Below are 17,809 nucleotides of genomic sequence, written 5' to 3' on the forward strand. Positions count from 1 at the left end.
ATGGAGGAAATTTTATAGAAGGAAGCAGCTGGCTAGCTCTAATCCAAAGGATCACTCTTCCTCCCTATTCATTCTGTCCGACTTCACATTGTCTCTCATTATACCTGCCTTGATCACTATGATGACCTTATAACTGGTCTTCCTGCTTTCATTTTCTTTGTCCTCCAATTTGTCTTTTGTACTGCCTCCAGAATCATTTTTCTTCTGCTCTGATTGGGCCATGTCAAATGTTTGGGCTTTTCTCCTTCCTTCTTCTATCCACTGAATTCCTACTCATCCTTTAAAGCAGGGGTGGGGAAACTATAGCCTCAAGGCCACATGTGGCCTTCTAGGTCCTCAAGTGCTGCTCTTTAACTGAATCCAAACTTCACAGAACACATCCTAAGGGGATTCAGTCAAACGGCCACACTTGAGGACCTAGAAGGTCACATGTGGCCTCGAAGCTGCAGGTTCCCACCTCTGCTTTAAAGTATAGGTCAAAAGTCGCTTCCATGAAAACTTCCATGATCGGCAACTCCCTTGATAATAACCTTGCTTTTCCAATCCCTTAAAAAAAGTTTTTTTTTCTTTCTGAAAAATGCTCTAAGTCACCACTGATGAAAGAAATGCAAATTAAAACAACTCTGAGCTTCTGCCTCACACCTGTCAGATTGGCTAATATGACACAAAAGGAAAATGACACATGTTGGAGGAGATGTGAAAAAAATAAAACACTCTTGGTGACCATTCTGGAAAGCAATTAGGAACTATGCCTAAAGGGCTATAAAATCATGCATATTCTTTGATCAAGTAATACCAGTATTAAGTCTGTATCCAAAAAGATAAAAAAAAACAAAACACAAAAATAAAGGAAAAAGACCTATGTGTACAAAAATATTTAATGCAGCTCTTTTTGTGGGGGCAAAGAATTGGAAATTGATGAGATATCCATCAATTGGGGAATGACTGAACAGGTTGTATGTGGTTGTGATGGAATACTATTGTGCTTTAAGAAATGATGAGGAGGATGCTCTCAGAAAAACATGAAAAGACTTACATGAACTGATGCAAAGTGAAATGAGCAGAACCAGGAGAACAGTGTACACAGTAACTAATATTGTATGATGATCTACTATGAATAACTCAGATACTCTCAGCAATACAATGATCCAAGACAATTCTGTAGGACTTATGATGAAAGGATTTATGCTGTCCATCTCCAGAAAAAACAAAACAAAACTGGTAAAGCCTGAATGCAGATCAAAGATACTTTTTTCAAAAACAAAACAACTTTTTTTCTGGGTAACTTTCCAATGTATTTACCATGTAATATTGTGTATTATCATATTTTCAGTATATTTGTCATATTGCCCTACTAAACTACAAGTCCATTGAGGTCAGGATCTATGCTTCATAGCTAGGTGGTACAGTAAAGAGAGTACTGGGTCTGGAATCAGGAAGACCTGAATTCAAATGTGACCCTAGACCTTGGTTAGCTGTATGACCCTGGGCAAGTTACTTAACCTCTGTATCAGTTTCTTCATCTGTAAAATGGAGATAATAATAAATAATGATAAAAAATAACAAACCTCCCAGGATTGTTATAAGGATCAAATAAGAAAATATTTGTAAAGTTCTTGACACATAATAGGTGCTAAATAAATATCTGTTCCTTCTTTTTCTAAATTTTATAATTTCCCTCAATATTAAGCATTTTACTATGTAGAATGTATAAACTTTGCATGAACATAATAGATAATGGTTTTTGAGTAAATGACTAAATTAATTTACAATGAATGAACTTGGGGTTTAGAGTGGTATCTTAGAAACTGTGCTGAATTTTGAATGAGTACTTTACTTAGCTTTGAATTGCACTCTGTCAGCTGTATGATAATGGGCAAATTACAAAAACTCACTGGACCTCAGTTTCCCCATCTATAAAATGATGACCTTTAAAGTCATTTTTAGGTCTGAATCTATGATCTGATCCTATCTCCATTGAAATGCCAGAGGCTAAAATATGGAAAACATAGGATGTTTACATGTTCAAAGGTCAGTTAACATTTGTCTTTTCCTCAAAATGCTGAGGATAATGATGATATTTTATCTTTTACCCATATTGCTGTGACTAAAAATGTACATTTTACAATTGGTGGTACTTATTGGTGGCACAACAATTTGCTTGGTTCTTTGAGGTATTTGTGGCAAACTTGTCTATATCACTCATGTGGTAATTAATCATATTTTATATTGTCACCATTGCATTCAAGATCTAGAGTAATACAGGACCACCTCAATGTAATTCTTGCTTACTCAAAAGAGATGGACCTAACCCCACAAAGGAAAACTAATGGTGGAACAATACCTTTTGCTCAGATTATGACATGAAATTAAGTGGATAGTCCATTGAGTTAGTCCATTAGGGAAGGGAAAAGGAAGGAAGGGAAACAAGCATTTATTAAGCTTCCTTATGTGCCAGTCATTGTGCTAAATGCTTTGCAAATAGGATCTCTTTCAAATCCTCACAACAACCCTGGGAGATAGGTGCTATTATCCTTCCCATTTTATAGTTGAGGAAACTGGTCACAAAGTTAGTAAATGTCAGGCTGGATTTGAACTCAAGTCTTCCTGACTCTTGCACCAGTGCTCTATGTACTGTGCCATCTAGCTGTTTTCAGGCATTAGCATAGAAATATAAATATATGTATGCTTTGGCAAGGCATTGTGATGGGATAATGAGCTGGGCTCAAAATTGAACAGAATGAAGAGAGCAGGTAGAGTTATTTTGGACTTAGAAAAGGGCATGCATATTTTTGCCCCTGGCCTAAGATCTTGCAAAGCAATGGCTGCTTTCCAGGTGTGTGATATATGGTTGCTCATTAATTGAGCTGCTAACATGAATATGCTAATATGCCTGTAATCTCAAGAAAACCTAACTTTCCTCTTTGAATGAACCACTTGTACAAGAAACTGAATTAACTTTTTCTACTTTGAAACGGTAATTAATGCAAAGAATGAAAGAATTGATTAAATCTTTATCCATTAAGTCGATAATAGAGCCACCACTTGCACTAGCACTTTATCCTTAGATATTAAGTGTCCATTTATTTATTGAAATGAATAATTGAAACTCTTGGAAAACATAGGTAAAAAAACTTAATTTTTTCCAAATTAACTGAGTAATTCTTACAGTACCAGAATTTAATCCTTAATTATTTGGATAATTGCTTCAAATCTCTATTTTCTTTTGCCAATAAACAGAGATGTTATTGACCATTTAATAGTAGTTTCTTAATTTAAAAGAGATGCTAATTATAAAACATTCTGAAGTGCTCCTTATTCAATTAAAATAGGAATTTAGTATCAGATAGTTATTATGAACATTTGCTCCTTAAATATAATATGCTCCTAAATGCACAAATTCCTATACTAGTCCTTCTTTGATGTATTTAGATCTACAAAATTGTAGCTATAAAGTAGGAAAGAAACCCTAATATAAGCAGAAAACTAATTGTGAATTAGGTAACATTAATGCAAAGTACATCGAACTTTGCACAGAAGGACCTGGGTTTGCATCGTGATTTCAAAGAATATGATCTTGGGCATTTCACTTGGTCTCTCTGAGCTTCATCAGTAAAACTGGAATAATAATTCTTGCATCACCTAATGTATGCAGGTTGTGAGGACCAAGTTAGGTAATGTATATAAAGGTCATTATATCCATAAATATCAGCTGTTATTATTATTACTAGTAGACCTTTTCAAAGTAGTATCATTGATTTAGAGTTAGAAGGGATCTTGGAGGTCATCCAATCCAACTTTAGTTTACAGATGAGGAAACTGAGGCCAACTATGCTGTAGAATTAGGTCTCAAATGCCGGTCGTCAACTCTGAAGTCAGCTCTTATTCCATTGTATCAGTCTTTATCCCCATAGATCCTGACATAATTGAAAATCTATTCTCATCAAATGTCTAAAAAGTATCAGGTCATTTGTCTGAAGAAAGAACTCAGAACGCAAACTACAATACATATATATGATAGGACTATAGAACAATGGGATTAGTTTTCAAGTGCAGTTGAAGAAACCAATTTTATTACATCGTAGTCACTCCTCATACCTTGACATGAACACCATCACACAAAAAAGTCTTCTACATATTCCCAATAAAACATTCCAATTTTGCCAAAATGACACATTTAATGAGCAAAAAAAAAAAATCAGGAAATTATCCAAGTTGCATCTATGTGGTAGTTTTGAACAAATGATAAACTCTCTGGGGCAGAGTGAGGAGAGCAGGAGGGAAGAAAAAAAAAGGGAAAAAAGAAAGTCACACAATCACTTTATATATTTAAAAGGAATAGCAAGATGTATATTACAGATTTGCAGTTTCATGTGCAATCATCTTTTTTTCCCTATACTACTCTGTTATGGAAATGCTTGTTTTATTTCTTATGTTCAGAATAAAATAAATTTTAAAAAATAATTTTATAGCTGGAAAGGATATATGACTCCTCTTTAGGTATAACTTATATTATTTTGTTTTAGATACTTTCCTTTTTAATATTCATCTTCCACTTGGCATTGCCTCCTTGGCTAGAAAGGCAAAACTCATAAAGTATGATTACCTTTCTTACTCTGGTTGTACATTTTTTTCTGGATCTAAAATTACTGACTTGCTCCTGTTTACTACTAATGTCTATTTGGATCCCCATTACCTTATTTGACTTATATCCTCAATGAATGGTAAAAATATTTTTAATTTCCTCATATGGAGAGATATCCAATCATTTTTTTAAAAAAATATAATATAAAAGCCATAGCGAATGTCTGAATTGAATAGGATTGACTCTTATCAGCCTGCTCATAGAGTTATCCTTTATTTTCCCATTATTGAGAGCTCTATAAAGAGAAACATCCTAGTTAAGTATGTCACAAAAAAGCTTTGCTCTCTCCCTCCTATGAAACAATGTTCTCATTTATAACAAATGAAGTATTTCAGAATAGCTCCTTGGATGCTCTTAGGTTTTTTTTTTTTCACTTAATAGTTATTTTTTCCCCAATTACATATAAAGATAGTTTTCAACATTCATTTTTATAAGATTTTGAGTTCCAAATTTTTTCTCCCTATCTCTCTCCCTTTCCTCCCCCCTCCCCAAGACAGTAAGCAATTTGATGTATGTTATATATGTACAATAATATTAAACATATTTCTGCATGAGTCATGTTGTGAAAGAAGAATCAGAACAAAAGGGAAAAATCATGAGAAAGAAAAAAAAACAAAAAAGTTAAAATAGTATGCTTCTATCTGTAGTCAGATTCCATAGTTCTTTCTCTGGATGTGGATAGATGCTCTTATTTTTTGAAGGAAAGTAGAAGAATATACTCTCTGCCATTTGCCTCCTCTCCTCCACTAGTATGTCTAATGAAAGTAGAGTGGACAGCTATCTTGGGAGTTATTTTAACCTTCTCCACTGGGATAGAAATAAAAAGGAGGAGAAACTGGTTGTAAAATGTTTATAAAATTTTAAATTTGCTTCAAATTTCTGTTAAAGACATAGGGCACATCCTCAATGTTTCTGAAGAGATGAAACATCTCCCAAGGCCAGGCTTGAAATTCTCTTCTTCCTTATCCATCACTAGCCAAAGGAAAGACAGAAACTCCAACCCTAGGATTCCAATCACGGTCAGTTTACTGCCTTCTGATGTTCTTCCACACCTCTGCTAACCCTCTCCCATCTGTCCTTTAGAGAAGTACACACACATTCCCTCCAAATAAATGTTCTTTAATCTTGGCAACTACAGCTAAGTGAGTATTCTGTCTGTGGTTTTCATTTTATGGACAATTTATAAAATCCAAGGGGTCTTTGAAGTATATGAACTACATGTTTTTATGTTAGCTGCCTTGTAATTCCTGCATATGTCACAACCCCCTTGAAGCTTAAGAATTATGTGTCTGTAGTGTGCCAAATAAACAGAAGACTTTACAAACATATGGCAACTACAAAAAAAAAAATACAACCAGATATTATCTCCACTCCAGTGGGCTCTCCCTAGTTTGAAAGGGATAAGTTTATCAGGACCTTCCTAAAGAAAATCTAATATGATGTAGATCAAAATTTCCCTAATGTATGACTTTAAACTTTTCTTGGAGTGGATAATATTGAAGGGTTTGACTATTTCTAAATCTCTGGAAAATGATAGTTATTACTGTGCTGCATATAACCAAAAGAACTCTCGTATAGAATAGTTTTTTGCCTAAAACCTTGAAATTGATGAGGGAACTGGGGTGGGGGAAGAAGGAAAGGAAAATGGGGGAGATGACAGTGAATACTGTTTGTAAGTCACCATGCTACTATCCTTCATGCAGTTCACTTCTGGAAATGAGGACAGCTGTGAGAAGAGGGTAATGCTGGTAGCTAATGAGCTTTGATCATTTGAGATGAGCTCCATAATTGATCAGTCAGCTCAAGATATCTGGTATGTATTGGTTTATCCCAAGTGTGTCAATATAGTAAAATAAACTCCTGTTTAACTAGAATGGCTGGAGGATAGGGTGTTCCAGGATACTGAATATTTCAATTGCCATTGAACACCAACAATTCCCTGATCTTCCTAGTTATGCATGAATTAGGAATTAGGAAATATGCATTTTATTAGGAATTAAAGGACCAAGTCAAGACAACAAGTTAAAAGGTATTCATTAAGCACCTATTATGTGCCTAAACATTGGGGATACAGAGAAAGGTAAAAACTGGACCTGCTTTCAAACAGATGTTTGATGTTAAAATCACACTGGAGAAGACTGAGTTTTACTCAATGGCGCTTTCTTGACTTTGACCAAGTTATCTAACTCATCTGGGTCTCAGGTTGCTTATTTGCAAAATTGGGGGATTGAACTAGGTGATCTCTAAGGTCTCTTCCAGTTCCTAAACAATGATCCTGTGATCTCAGGAATGTTTTATTTGATGATTCTGAATGAATTTCATGATGCTGAGGATATGCCATTTGGTCATTATAAAAATCAATAGTTAGGAGTAGAACGAAATGGAAAAAGCACTGGGCTAGGAATCAAAAGATCTCAATTCTAGGCTTAGCTATTTCCCTATTTAGCTTCATGACCTTGGGCAAGATGTTTAACCCCCTTGGACTGGTTTCCTTATCTGTAAAACTAGATGATTAGTTAGAGGGTTAGATACCACTTAGCTGCTTCTAAGTTTCCTGAAAAACATGGTTAGTGTTTTCTATTTTGCTTTCTTCATTCATTTTTGAGATAGCTTTGACTTTGTTATGTTTCCTGAGAGGTAGGGTAGTAGAGAGGAAAGAGCATGGAAGGAGGAGTGAGGAGATCTCTTTTCTGGTATTATTAACTGTCTGTGTGACTTTGGGCAAGTCACTTTACCTCTATAGGCTTCCCTTGCCCCTTATCTGCAAAAAAAAATAGGGAGGTGAACTAAACTGCCAAGGACCCTTCTAGCCCTCAAAACCTGTGATTCTAAGGTAAGGCTGTAAGATATTTGCAGATTTAAATTGGTCACCCTTGTGGTACCCTGCTCCTTTATTTAATTTCATTTCATTCTAGGAGATCTAAATATTCATATCTTCATAATGGGAGGCAACTTGATTATGCCATTTCCAAAGAAGTAATACCCAGCATGGTATAACAGAATCTGAATGAGCCAAGAATCATTTTGAGGATGGGATGATAAGTTACAGTGGTTGGAACTTCTAAGACATTCAAGGGAAAATAACTTCTAGATTCATTTAAAATTAAATTCCCAGATGACCGTGGTGAAGATTACGAAAAAAAAGATAGATTCTTCAAAATTTCCTACTCAATTAAGTGAAAAGAAAAACATGCAAACTGAAGAATAGTAGGATAACTTTCAATTCAGTTATTCTCTAAAGAGGGTCTCAGAAAGTTTCTAAAATGGAAGTTATCTTACTATTCTTACAATGCTTACAGAAATTTCTATTTTTTAAAAAATCAGACACCAAATAAAGTAAATCCACCCATTCATTCGTCAGTTTGTTAAATGCCTATTATGCATGAGTCATTGTGGTAGGTGCTGGGTATATAAAAATGAAAAAAGACACAGTGCCTGTCCTCAAAAAGCTTGCATTCTCCCAAAAGTGGCAAATATTTCCTGCAGAATGCTGGCAGAACTCAAAATTTTAAAACTGGTTTCATGCCTAGAATGCCAAAAGTGACGATACTTTCAAGTCAGAAGAACTTGATTCATGGGCTGCATGTGTCAAACACATACTGTACACAAGCAGAGAAAAAGGGAATAACTGAAGTTGGAGAAGCTGGACCATCCCAAATGTCTATTTCTAAGTGTTAGTGCGTGACTTTGTCTTCGTTTCTCCTAATCTGGCAACCAAATACTGAACATATGCCTAGCAGGCTATAGCAGATTCACTGGAAGCCCTTTTAACCTTCTATACTGCTTTTACCAAAAGATATAAATGGAGAAAGCCTGTTATGGGTTTGGCTCTGTCAGCCTGCACTACTAAATCCTAGGGTCATATCTCAGATGTGGCACTGAAGACACAATCTAAATCTCTAAATAAAAAAAAAAAGTTGACGTGCTTCAGGGAGTGTGGATGTTTTATATTAAAATTCTGCTACTTCCTTAGGAACAGTGGTTTAAAAATCCCACTTAATTTCTTCACTGACCCTAAAAACTGCAGATATTACAGCAAAGAGAGAAACATAGAGTCTCTAATAAGGCTAGTATAAGTATAGGACTAAATCAGTCCATAAACATTTATTAAGCACCTACTATATGCCAGGGACTGTGCTAAATGTTGGGGATATAAAGAAAGGTAAAACAAGCAAACAAACAAAAAAACTAGCTTCTGCTCTTAAGCTCAATTTCAAATGGGAAAGTTATACAAACATATATGTACAATCAAATTACCCAGGATAAATTGGAAATCATGAACATAGGGAAGCCATTAAGGGGCATTAGGGAAAGCCTTTCTGAAGAAGTCAATCATTAAACCTTTATTAATCACGTACTGTAGCCAGTACATGTAAAATGCCAAACATCTTACAAATATTATCTCATTTGATCCTCACAACAAACCTGTGAAGCAGGTGCTATTATGATTTCCATTTTATAGTTGAGGAAATTGAGACAGTGGTGAAGTGACTTGCCCAGAATCACACAGTTAGTATGTGCCTGAGGCTGGATTTGAACTCAGGTCTTCCTAACTCCAGGCTAGTGCTCTATCCACTGAGCCACCTAGTTTCCTCAAGTGAAGACTTCCTTAAGGAAAATTTTTACTGGGATTTGAAGGAAGCATTTTTCACTTAATTGTAGGTTTGAGGCAGTAATGTTTATCAGATCAATCAATTCCACTGGCCAGTGTGAATAAAACTGACAATTGGCAATTTTGACAATTATTAACAGGAAATATTTCCTATTAGCATTTAGGAGATTCCAGAGAGGGGAGTATAGATCTATGATTTCATTAAGGAAACTACTCTCAGTAGAAGGAACCCTTTCCTTCTATGCAGATGCGTATCTCATAATCTTAGAGGAAGTTTCCTGAGGCTTTGAGAGATTTAATGACTTGTCCAACATTGCATATCTAGTACGTGTCCATAGCAGGACTTAAACCCAGGACCTCCTGACTTAAGGCCAGCCCCTTTTCCATGCTGCCTCTCACATTAGACATAGATATGTCCTTGTTCTTTATCTTTATCTTATCTTTATCTTTATTTTTAAAGTCTTTCCACCAGGCTCCAAACTTCAGATTTGCTCCTTATCTGGATCTATAATATTTCTTAACTTAAATTTGCAGGACTACAGAATAAATTGGGACAGCTAAGTGGCGCAGTGGATAGAGTTCAGGGCCTGGAGTCAGGAAGACTCCTTTTCCTGAGTTCAAATCTAGCCTCAGACACTTTTTAGTTGAGTGACCCTGGGTAAGTCATTTAACCCTGATTGCCTCAGTTTCCTTACCTGTAAAATGAGCTGGAGAAGGAAATGACAAACCACCTCAGTATCTTTGCCAAGAAAACTCCAAATGGGGTCGTGAAGAGTAAGACACAACTAAAAATGACTAAACAACAATAAAAACAAATTAAATGAGCCTAGACTTCTATGTTAGACAAATGTTTTCTCCTTTTTAAGACTGCTCTAGAAATGAAGGATTTTAAGTCAATGTGTTGCCTCTCCCAAGGCTGTTCTACTCAACAATTTATGTTCCTTCAACACAGTCCAAAGTAGATTTGTTATAATGCTAATGGAGGATAAGTGTTAATTATTGATTGGTAGCTTCATAATTTAGAGAGGGCAATGTTAAGTATAGGCAGTCCATTCATGGCTTCCATTACTCCTTCAGAACCATTTCTTTTACAACCACTGTTGGATTACAGTTGGCTGTTGTTTATTTTTCAGATATCAGTTGATTCCATTACCCGTATTGTAACAACAGCTTTCTCTCCTAATAATGATCAAGGCAAGTTTCCAAGGCTATCCAAATGATATATGATCAAATCCGCGGTGTCAATTTATAATCCCCTGCTCTCTTGCAGTCATACAATGCTATGGATGTCAGAAAAGACAGGGTTGGAAGGGAGAAGGGAACAAGTACTGTTTATGTGCCTGGCACCTTGCTAAGCACTTTCCCAATAAGTGATCTAGTGATCACCTCATGTAACCCTTAATCTTACAGATGAGGAAATAGAGCCCCAGAGAAGGGAGATGACTGGTCCTATGTCACACAGCTAAAAGGGAACAGAATCAGGACTAGACTCCAGGTCTGTTGGTACCAAGTCCAGTGGTTTTTATATTCTACCAGGTTACCACCCTGAGCTCCCCAAACACTCTGGTTTGGGTTAACTAGTAACTACCTAACCCTCTATCCTTTTCCTACAAAGACCGGATTTTATAGAATGTGGGATATTCTGCCTTTGGATTGTCTCTTTGTTTGCAATGTGCTGTGTGAGGGATGTAGAGTCATCCCTACTAAATAAAACATTCCTTTGGACTGGGTTTCTGATGCCGAGAGCAATATCAGACACATCGTATACACTCCATAAATGTTTGTCAAATGGTGAATAAATATTGAAATTGAGTCTCCCCTTCATGAGTGAGAGGATACTAAGTGAAGGGGAAACAGAAAGACTTCCAGTATTCTGTCTTGTGTGGTTGCAGGGAATGGCCTGTGCCTTCTTACAGCGTCAGCTACAGCTGTGATAACAGCTGGTAGTAGTCCTAGGAGCATGTCTTTAAGGATCATTTTGGGTGCCTTTCACCACCACCTGCCCAGCCATCCATATCAGCTTCCAGGATGAATGATGAATGGTCCAAAGATGAACCAGGTGGATATGGGGAGGGAATGGAAGGGGCATGTGGGAGGGTAAAAGGGAGAGAGAAGGTATTTCCTATGCATCAAATGAGCTAGAAACATAATCGACAAGATGCCCATGGGTTGGAAGACTTACTTTATTAAAGCAGTTTATAATTCTAAGTGATTTTAATCAGAAGTGTTAAGCAAAACACACACACACACACATGCAATAAACACATATGTATATGTAATTTTGAGATGGAAACTCTGGCACAGAAATATTTGTTTTTTTTTAAGTACATCTTCCCAGATACAATATTTTCTTATTGGTGCATAATCTAGGTTTCAACCATAAACACACACAGTCTGATTGCACACTTACGCACACAGACACACAGTTTGTTCCTACTACACACGCAGGATCCCTCTTTGGCTAACTGCTGTTTGTTTTTTTATTAGTTGCTTAGTGCTGGGCAAATAGTTTATTTTGTGTTGCTCTGTTTCATCCATACTAAGATAAAACAAGGATCCAATTTCCTGTATGGAACTGTTATCACTTTCAGACCATGATATATTTCTAATCTCAATTTAATTGTTATGGTTAGCAAAACCATTTGGTGTCAAGAAAAGAACACTGGATTGAGTCAAGAGAGTTGGTTCCAAACCTCAGCTATGACCCCAATTTATTATGTGACCTTTGGTTAAATTGCTTTTCCTCTTTGGGCCCAGTTTTCGCATCTGAAAAAAAGAAAGAGAGTTGGTCTAGATGATCTCTAAGAACTAAACATCTATTTATAACCAGCAACATGTTCAGTACTTTCTGATATTCGAAGGATGATCACTTGACGAGTTCACAACCTGACAGATAAGGTGGAAAAACACTCAGATGTCAGTGTGCATTCAGGAATCCAACATTCTAGGGTCTCTTCCACCTCCAAAAGCCAGTGACTCCATTATTCTACAGTTATATTCAGCTTGGGAAGCACCTGTTCTGTCTTAATGAGAAGAATACATTTGAAGAATCTGAAGAAAAACACATTCAAAACGTCTTTTCTCATCCCTAGCACTGTTATTCTTCAAAAGGGTGGATACAACTTAAAAGCCTGGTTTAAGCCAGTAAGAAGATTTATATCTGGAAACTACCACCCAGGATGGCATAAGCATGACCCAAGAGCTGGAAATTAGTGTGGAAAAAATGGTACTTTTTTCAAATGTATCAGTACAGTTTTAATTTTAATTGTCTTATCTTACTCTGTGTTTTGTTTTTTTAAGTGCAAATTTTTGGGGAATTTAGCAAAGTGCGAAACACATATGTAGCTATACATATATATGGGGTGTCCATGACAAATATGAATTTAAGCAAACTTCAAAATTCTTTATTTCATAAACATGAACACAAATGTTGCCAACTCTATATTGCAGAAATTATTAAATCTCTTTCTTCCTTTCTTTTTTCTTCCTTCCTTCCTGTCTTCTTTTCTTTCTTTCTTCCTTCCCTCCCTCCTTTCCTTCCTTCCCTCTCTCCTTTCTTTCCTTCCTTCCCTCCCTCTTTCCTTCCTTCCTTCTCAGGACTATAAACTTTGTTTGATTTGGTTTTCATCCGATTATCTTTACACCATAAAAATGGTGCTAAGGCTATAATAACAACTTCTATTTTATAGCACTTGAAGGTTTACAAGCACTTTCCTCACAAACAATCCTGGAAGCTGGATATTGCTGACAAAATTTAATCTCAGAGAGCTAAACTGACTTCCCCAGGGTCACATAGCTAGGATACATTGGGGCCTGGACTTGTTCTAGGCCTTCAGATTCCAATACTAGTCCTCATTCCATTATAATATGTACAAGGCAGGAACTTGATCTTTGAAGAGCCCATGTTAAAAACAGAACTTTCACTTCCACTGGTAAAATATTCAGTGCATTATTGCACTGAAAGGTGCATGGATTAGGAGAAACATTTGTAAATATACTTCTGAGCCATCATTGGGGGAAGTCTCAACTTACTATGGTTTTTTGAATTAGCTCATTTAAAAAGAAGCCCTACTAAATAGGTACAAATTTTACTCTAAAAAATCTAGTTATAATCTGCTTGAAAGAGCGACTTTTTAAACAGTCCTCCATTCTCTTGTATTTTGCCATTTGTTAGCTTCAGCGTATGTTGAATGAACATACCTGACATAATTTATCTAAACAATGATGTGACTGATAAAACAATTTTGACCTAGGTCTAGAAATTACCCTTAAGGTTAACTTGTATTCCCTTATTAAGAATGTTAAATGACCTCACCCAGAGAGAAGCACTTGTAGTCATGGGTAGAAACAGGTTTTCATTTTTGAACTTAAAAACAATTTTTTTTAAAGCTTTTAAAGACTGATTACTTAGCAACTCTTAACATAAATGATTCAGATTACTAACTTGGAAATCACCTCTTTCACTGCTGAAGAGGTTTACAATCCAGTTATTTTTTCTGACAAATTTTGTGGAAATGTAATTGTAAACTATAACTAGATTTTTCTCATGCAGAGTGAAAAATCATTGCCAATTACAAGTTTCTCATTTATCCATTTGGCCGTAGCTTCCAGAAAACTTCAGGGCAAAGTTTATTGCTCCACTTATAATTCGCTCAACTCAGATGCCTGAGGTTATCTGCTACTTCTGCATCTTAATCAATCAATAAACATTTATTAAGTTCCTCCTACGTGCTGGGCACTGTGTTAAGTGCTGAGGATACAAAAAGATGTAAAAGACAATCCTTGCCCCTTACTCATATGCTCTTCAAGTGCTAGGAAATGAGTAGGACATAAATCATATGTGAAAGGGGGTCCATAAGTAGGGTAAACGGAAGCAAATTAAAAAAAATACATTTCATGAGTATGAACATTATTGACAATTATATGTTGCAGACACTTTAAGAACTACATACTCTGAATAATGAATATATGTAACATTATATATATATATATATATATATATATATATATGTAATAGGTAAACAATGTCCAAAAGAAGAAAAATCCACTTGTTATAGACTTTGCTGTTCAGTCTTTTCCGTTACGTCTGACTCTTCACGTCCCTATTCGTGTCCCTCCTTTGCTCCCATTTTCCCATTCCTTTTTGTGCTTTTTCCTCTTAAATTGTCACAGCTGCTTACTGTCATAGAAGAAAGTTTTATGATAAATTAAGCTGTACTAATATATTGGTGTTCCCCTCTGAAGTTCTTGTAGTAGTTCCATTTCAAAAAGTAAAGAAAATATAGGACAAGGCTTAAAGCCCAAATGAACGACTCTCTAATGGTAGAATTTCAGGTACTGTTATACCTGTGATGGGAACAATTTGAAGGGGCCAGAGGAATTCTACTAATCCTTTTAAATTATACCATATTGGTGACCACCTACTCAGTTTATAAGTAAGACCCTGTCATCTTTATGCAACACATAATCATGGAATATTAAAGGGGCCTTAGGAGTTATCTAGTTCAACCCTCTTATTTTATAGATGAGGAAACTGAAGTCCAAAGAAATCATGTAATTTTACCAAGTCACTTGGTGGCAGAGTTAGAATCACAGGATCATAGATTGGGGAATGGAAGGTACCTCCGAAGTCATTTAGTTCAATTTCCCTCATTTTTTGGATGGGGAAACTAAGGCCCACAGGGTTTAAATGAGTTGTCCAAGATCACACAGGTATAAATGGTAGAACCAGGATTTGAACCTAGGTCTTCAGATCCCAAAGCCTCACCTCTGTGTTAATAGCAAGGCTTCTTGAACAAATGTCTCCTTATCCCAGGCTTAGTGATATTCCTACTATATCAGTTAACCATGAGCATCCCCTAGGTGTCCTGGGATCCCTTCTTTTTACTATCCATATGATCTGGCTTGGTGATCTTTCACTTGGGTTCAGTTACCATCTCTATGTCAATAATTTCCAAAACAAAAAAATCCAGCCCTAATCTCTTTTCTCAGATGTAGTCAAGCAATCCTACCTGCCTCTGGATGTCCTGTAGACACCACAAATCCAACAAGCCCCAAATAAAACTCATTGTCTTTCCTCCAAATGCTTTCCCATTCTCAACTTCCCTATCACTGTTGAGGGCACCACCATCTTCCCTCACAACCTCTATGTAATCTGAAATTCTTCATTCTCACTTACCTCACATATGCAGTGCACTGTCAAATATTGGCATTTTTGCCTTCATAACATCTCTTCTCTAGGTCCCTTTCTCTTTCCTCATACAACCAAAAACCTTGTTCAGGTCCTCATAATCTCTTGCCTGGACCATTGTTGTTGTTGTTCAGTCATGTCCAACTTTTTGTGGCCCCATTTGGGCTCTTCATGGCCAAGATACTGGAGTGGTTTTGCCATTTCTTTTTCCAGTTCATTTTATAGATGAGGAAACTGAGGCAAATGGGGCTAAGTGACTTGCCCAGGGTCACACAGCTAGTAAGTGTCTGAGACCAGATTTGAACTCAGGAAGATGAGTCTTTCTGACTGCAGGCCCAGCACTCTATCCACTGCACGCTGCCTTGCCTGGGCTATAGTCGCATTCTAATTGGTCTCTCTGCCTCCACATTCTCCACTCCAATCCATCCTCCAAAGATGCCAAGGTAATTTTTCTAAATCACCAGTCTGACCATTTCACACTCTTTTCCCTGACTAACTCAAAAGACATATTGTTTTTTCCTCAGTCCACACTGAATTCTCCTTCTCTGGGCTTCTATTTCATCAGCTGGGTTAGCATTTAATTGAGACTTAATCGTTTCTTGTATGTTATTTTTGTCTCTCCTACTATACCACAAGATTCTAGAAGGCAGGAACCATTTCTTATACATTTGTCACATACAGACTAGTGCTGGCTCAATAAAATACTTGTTTTTTCATTGATTTGAACAATGTCAACCTTCTGACATTTTTTCATAGGGGCCACTTGGCCTTAAATCAGTCCCTGTTTCCACTTATATACCTAACAAGTGATAGTCCCTGAGTAGGATAGAAAATAACTGCAAGTAATCATATCATACTACCAGACACCCACCTACTTTAAGGTCCCTGAGGAAAATGTACAAAGTAGAAGATAATATGCCCAGCTAGAGGAACACCATCAGCCTTGCCTGCTTATTCACTTCAGTTGTTTTAAACCTTCCTAATAATTAGAGCTGTCCCAAGGTGAAATGGGCTGCCTTGGGAGGGTCCCAATTTGTGGAGGTTTTCAAGCAAAGGATGGATGGCAATTTATTAGATATATTGTAGGAGATATTCTCGCTAGGCTGCGAGGAGACAGACAAGCGCTCGACTTAGAGACAGAGTTTGAATCTTGGCTCAGACACCAGTGTGAATCTGGGCAAATCCTTTAATCTCTACCTACCTTGGATTCATCATCTATAAAATGATGATGATAATAGAACCAAAATGCACAGGATAGTTTGGAGGACCCAATGAAATAACATATGTAAAGTACTTTGCAAACCTTAAAGCATTATATTGTTTTGTTGTTCAGTCGTTTCAGTCATGTCTAACTCTTTGTGACCTCATTTGGGGTTTTCTTGGCAAAAATACTGGAGTGGTTTTCCATTTCCTTCTCCAGCTCATTTTACAAATTAGGAAACTGAGGCAAACAGAGTTAGTGACTTGCCCAGGCTCACTCAGCTAGTAAGTGTCTCAGGCTGGATTCGAACTCATGGAGATGGTTCTTCCTGACCCTAGACTTATCTCTCTAACCACTGCAACACCTAACTACCCTAAAGCATTGTATAAATGCTAGTTATTATTGGTCAGTTTCAGGTTGAACTAGCAGCAGGATAGAACGTTGGGCCTGAAGTCAGGAAGACCTGAGTTTAAACCCGGCTTCAGACACTTAGAAGCTATGTGACCCTGGGCAAATCACTTAACCACTGTCTTCCTCAGTTTCCTCATCTGTAAAATAGGAATATTAATAGCAGCTACTCCAAAGAGTTGTTATGAGTGTAAAATGAGATAATATTTCTAATGCACTTTGTAAACCTTAATATGCTATATAGATGGCTAGTTATTATTTGTTAAATACTTATGTACTTTGTGCCCCCTTCCAACTCTGAGATTCTGTGATACATATGATTCTCACATTCTGTCCTGGGACTACAACTGAAACCTAAGTCAAGTCACAAAAATTCAGCCCTCTACTCACTTGTAAAAATCGTGTAACTGCAGTATTTCCCGTCATTTCATGCAATCATGAAGCCACAGTATTCCCAGTCCCAAACACTCCAAATGACCAGAAAAAGATCTATAATTGGTTATGAGAAAAATCTTCACTAATCACTTTTCACCATAGTCATGAAATTATTTTGCTATAAACAGCAACAAACACTAGGAGAAATTCATTCCTTCATTCATCCTTTCATTTAACAAAGCAACTATTTATGAAGTCCACAGTTTATGTCCAAAGCACTGTTTGAGGTGCTAGGAGACATAAAAACGTAATTTATGCAGGTACAATTTTTTTTTGTGGGGAAGAATGGTATTGAGGAAGCTGCCCAGCATCCTTGAA

At 36.7% G+C, this 17,809-nt stretch overlaps 1 protein-coding gene across 1 annotated transcript in view; it reads right to left on the minus strand.

The window, feature by feature from the left end:
* Positions 1–17,809, minus strand: part of UST (uronyl 2-sulfotransferase) — a 384,341-nt gene that overhangs the window by 165,504 nt on the left and 201,028 nt on the right. The window lies entirely within an intron of this gene.

This window comes from Vombatus ursinus, unplaced genomic scaffold (genome assembly GCF_900497805.2).
Source record: "Vombatus ursinus unplaced genomic scaffold, bare-nosed wombat genome assembly UNPS02012602.1, whole genome shotgun sequence".
NCBI lineage: Eukaryota > Metazoa > Chordata > Mammalia > Diprotodontia > Vombatidae > Vombatus > Vombatus ursinus.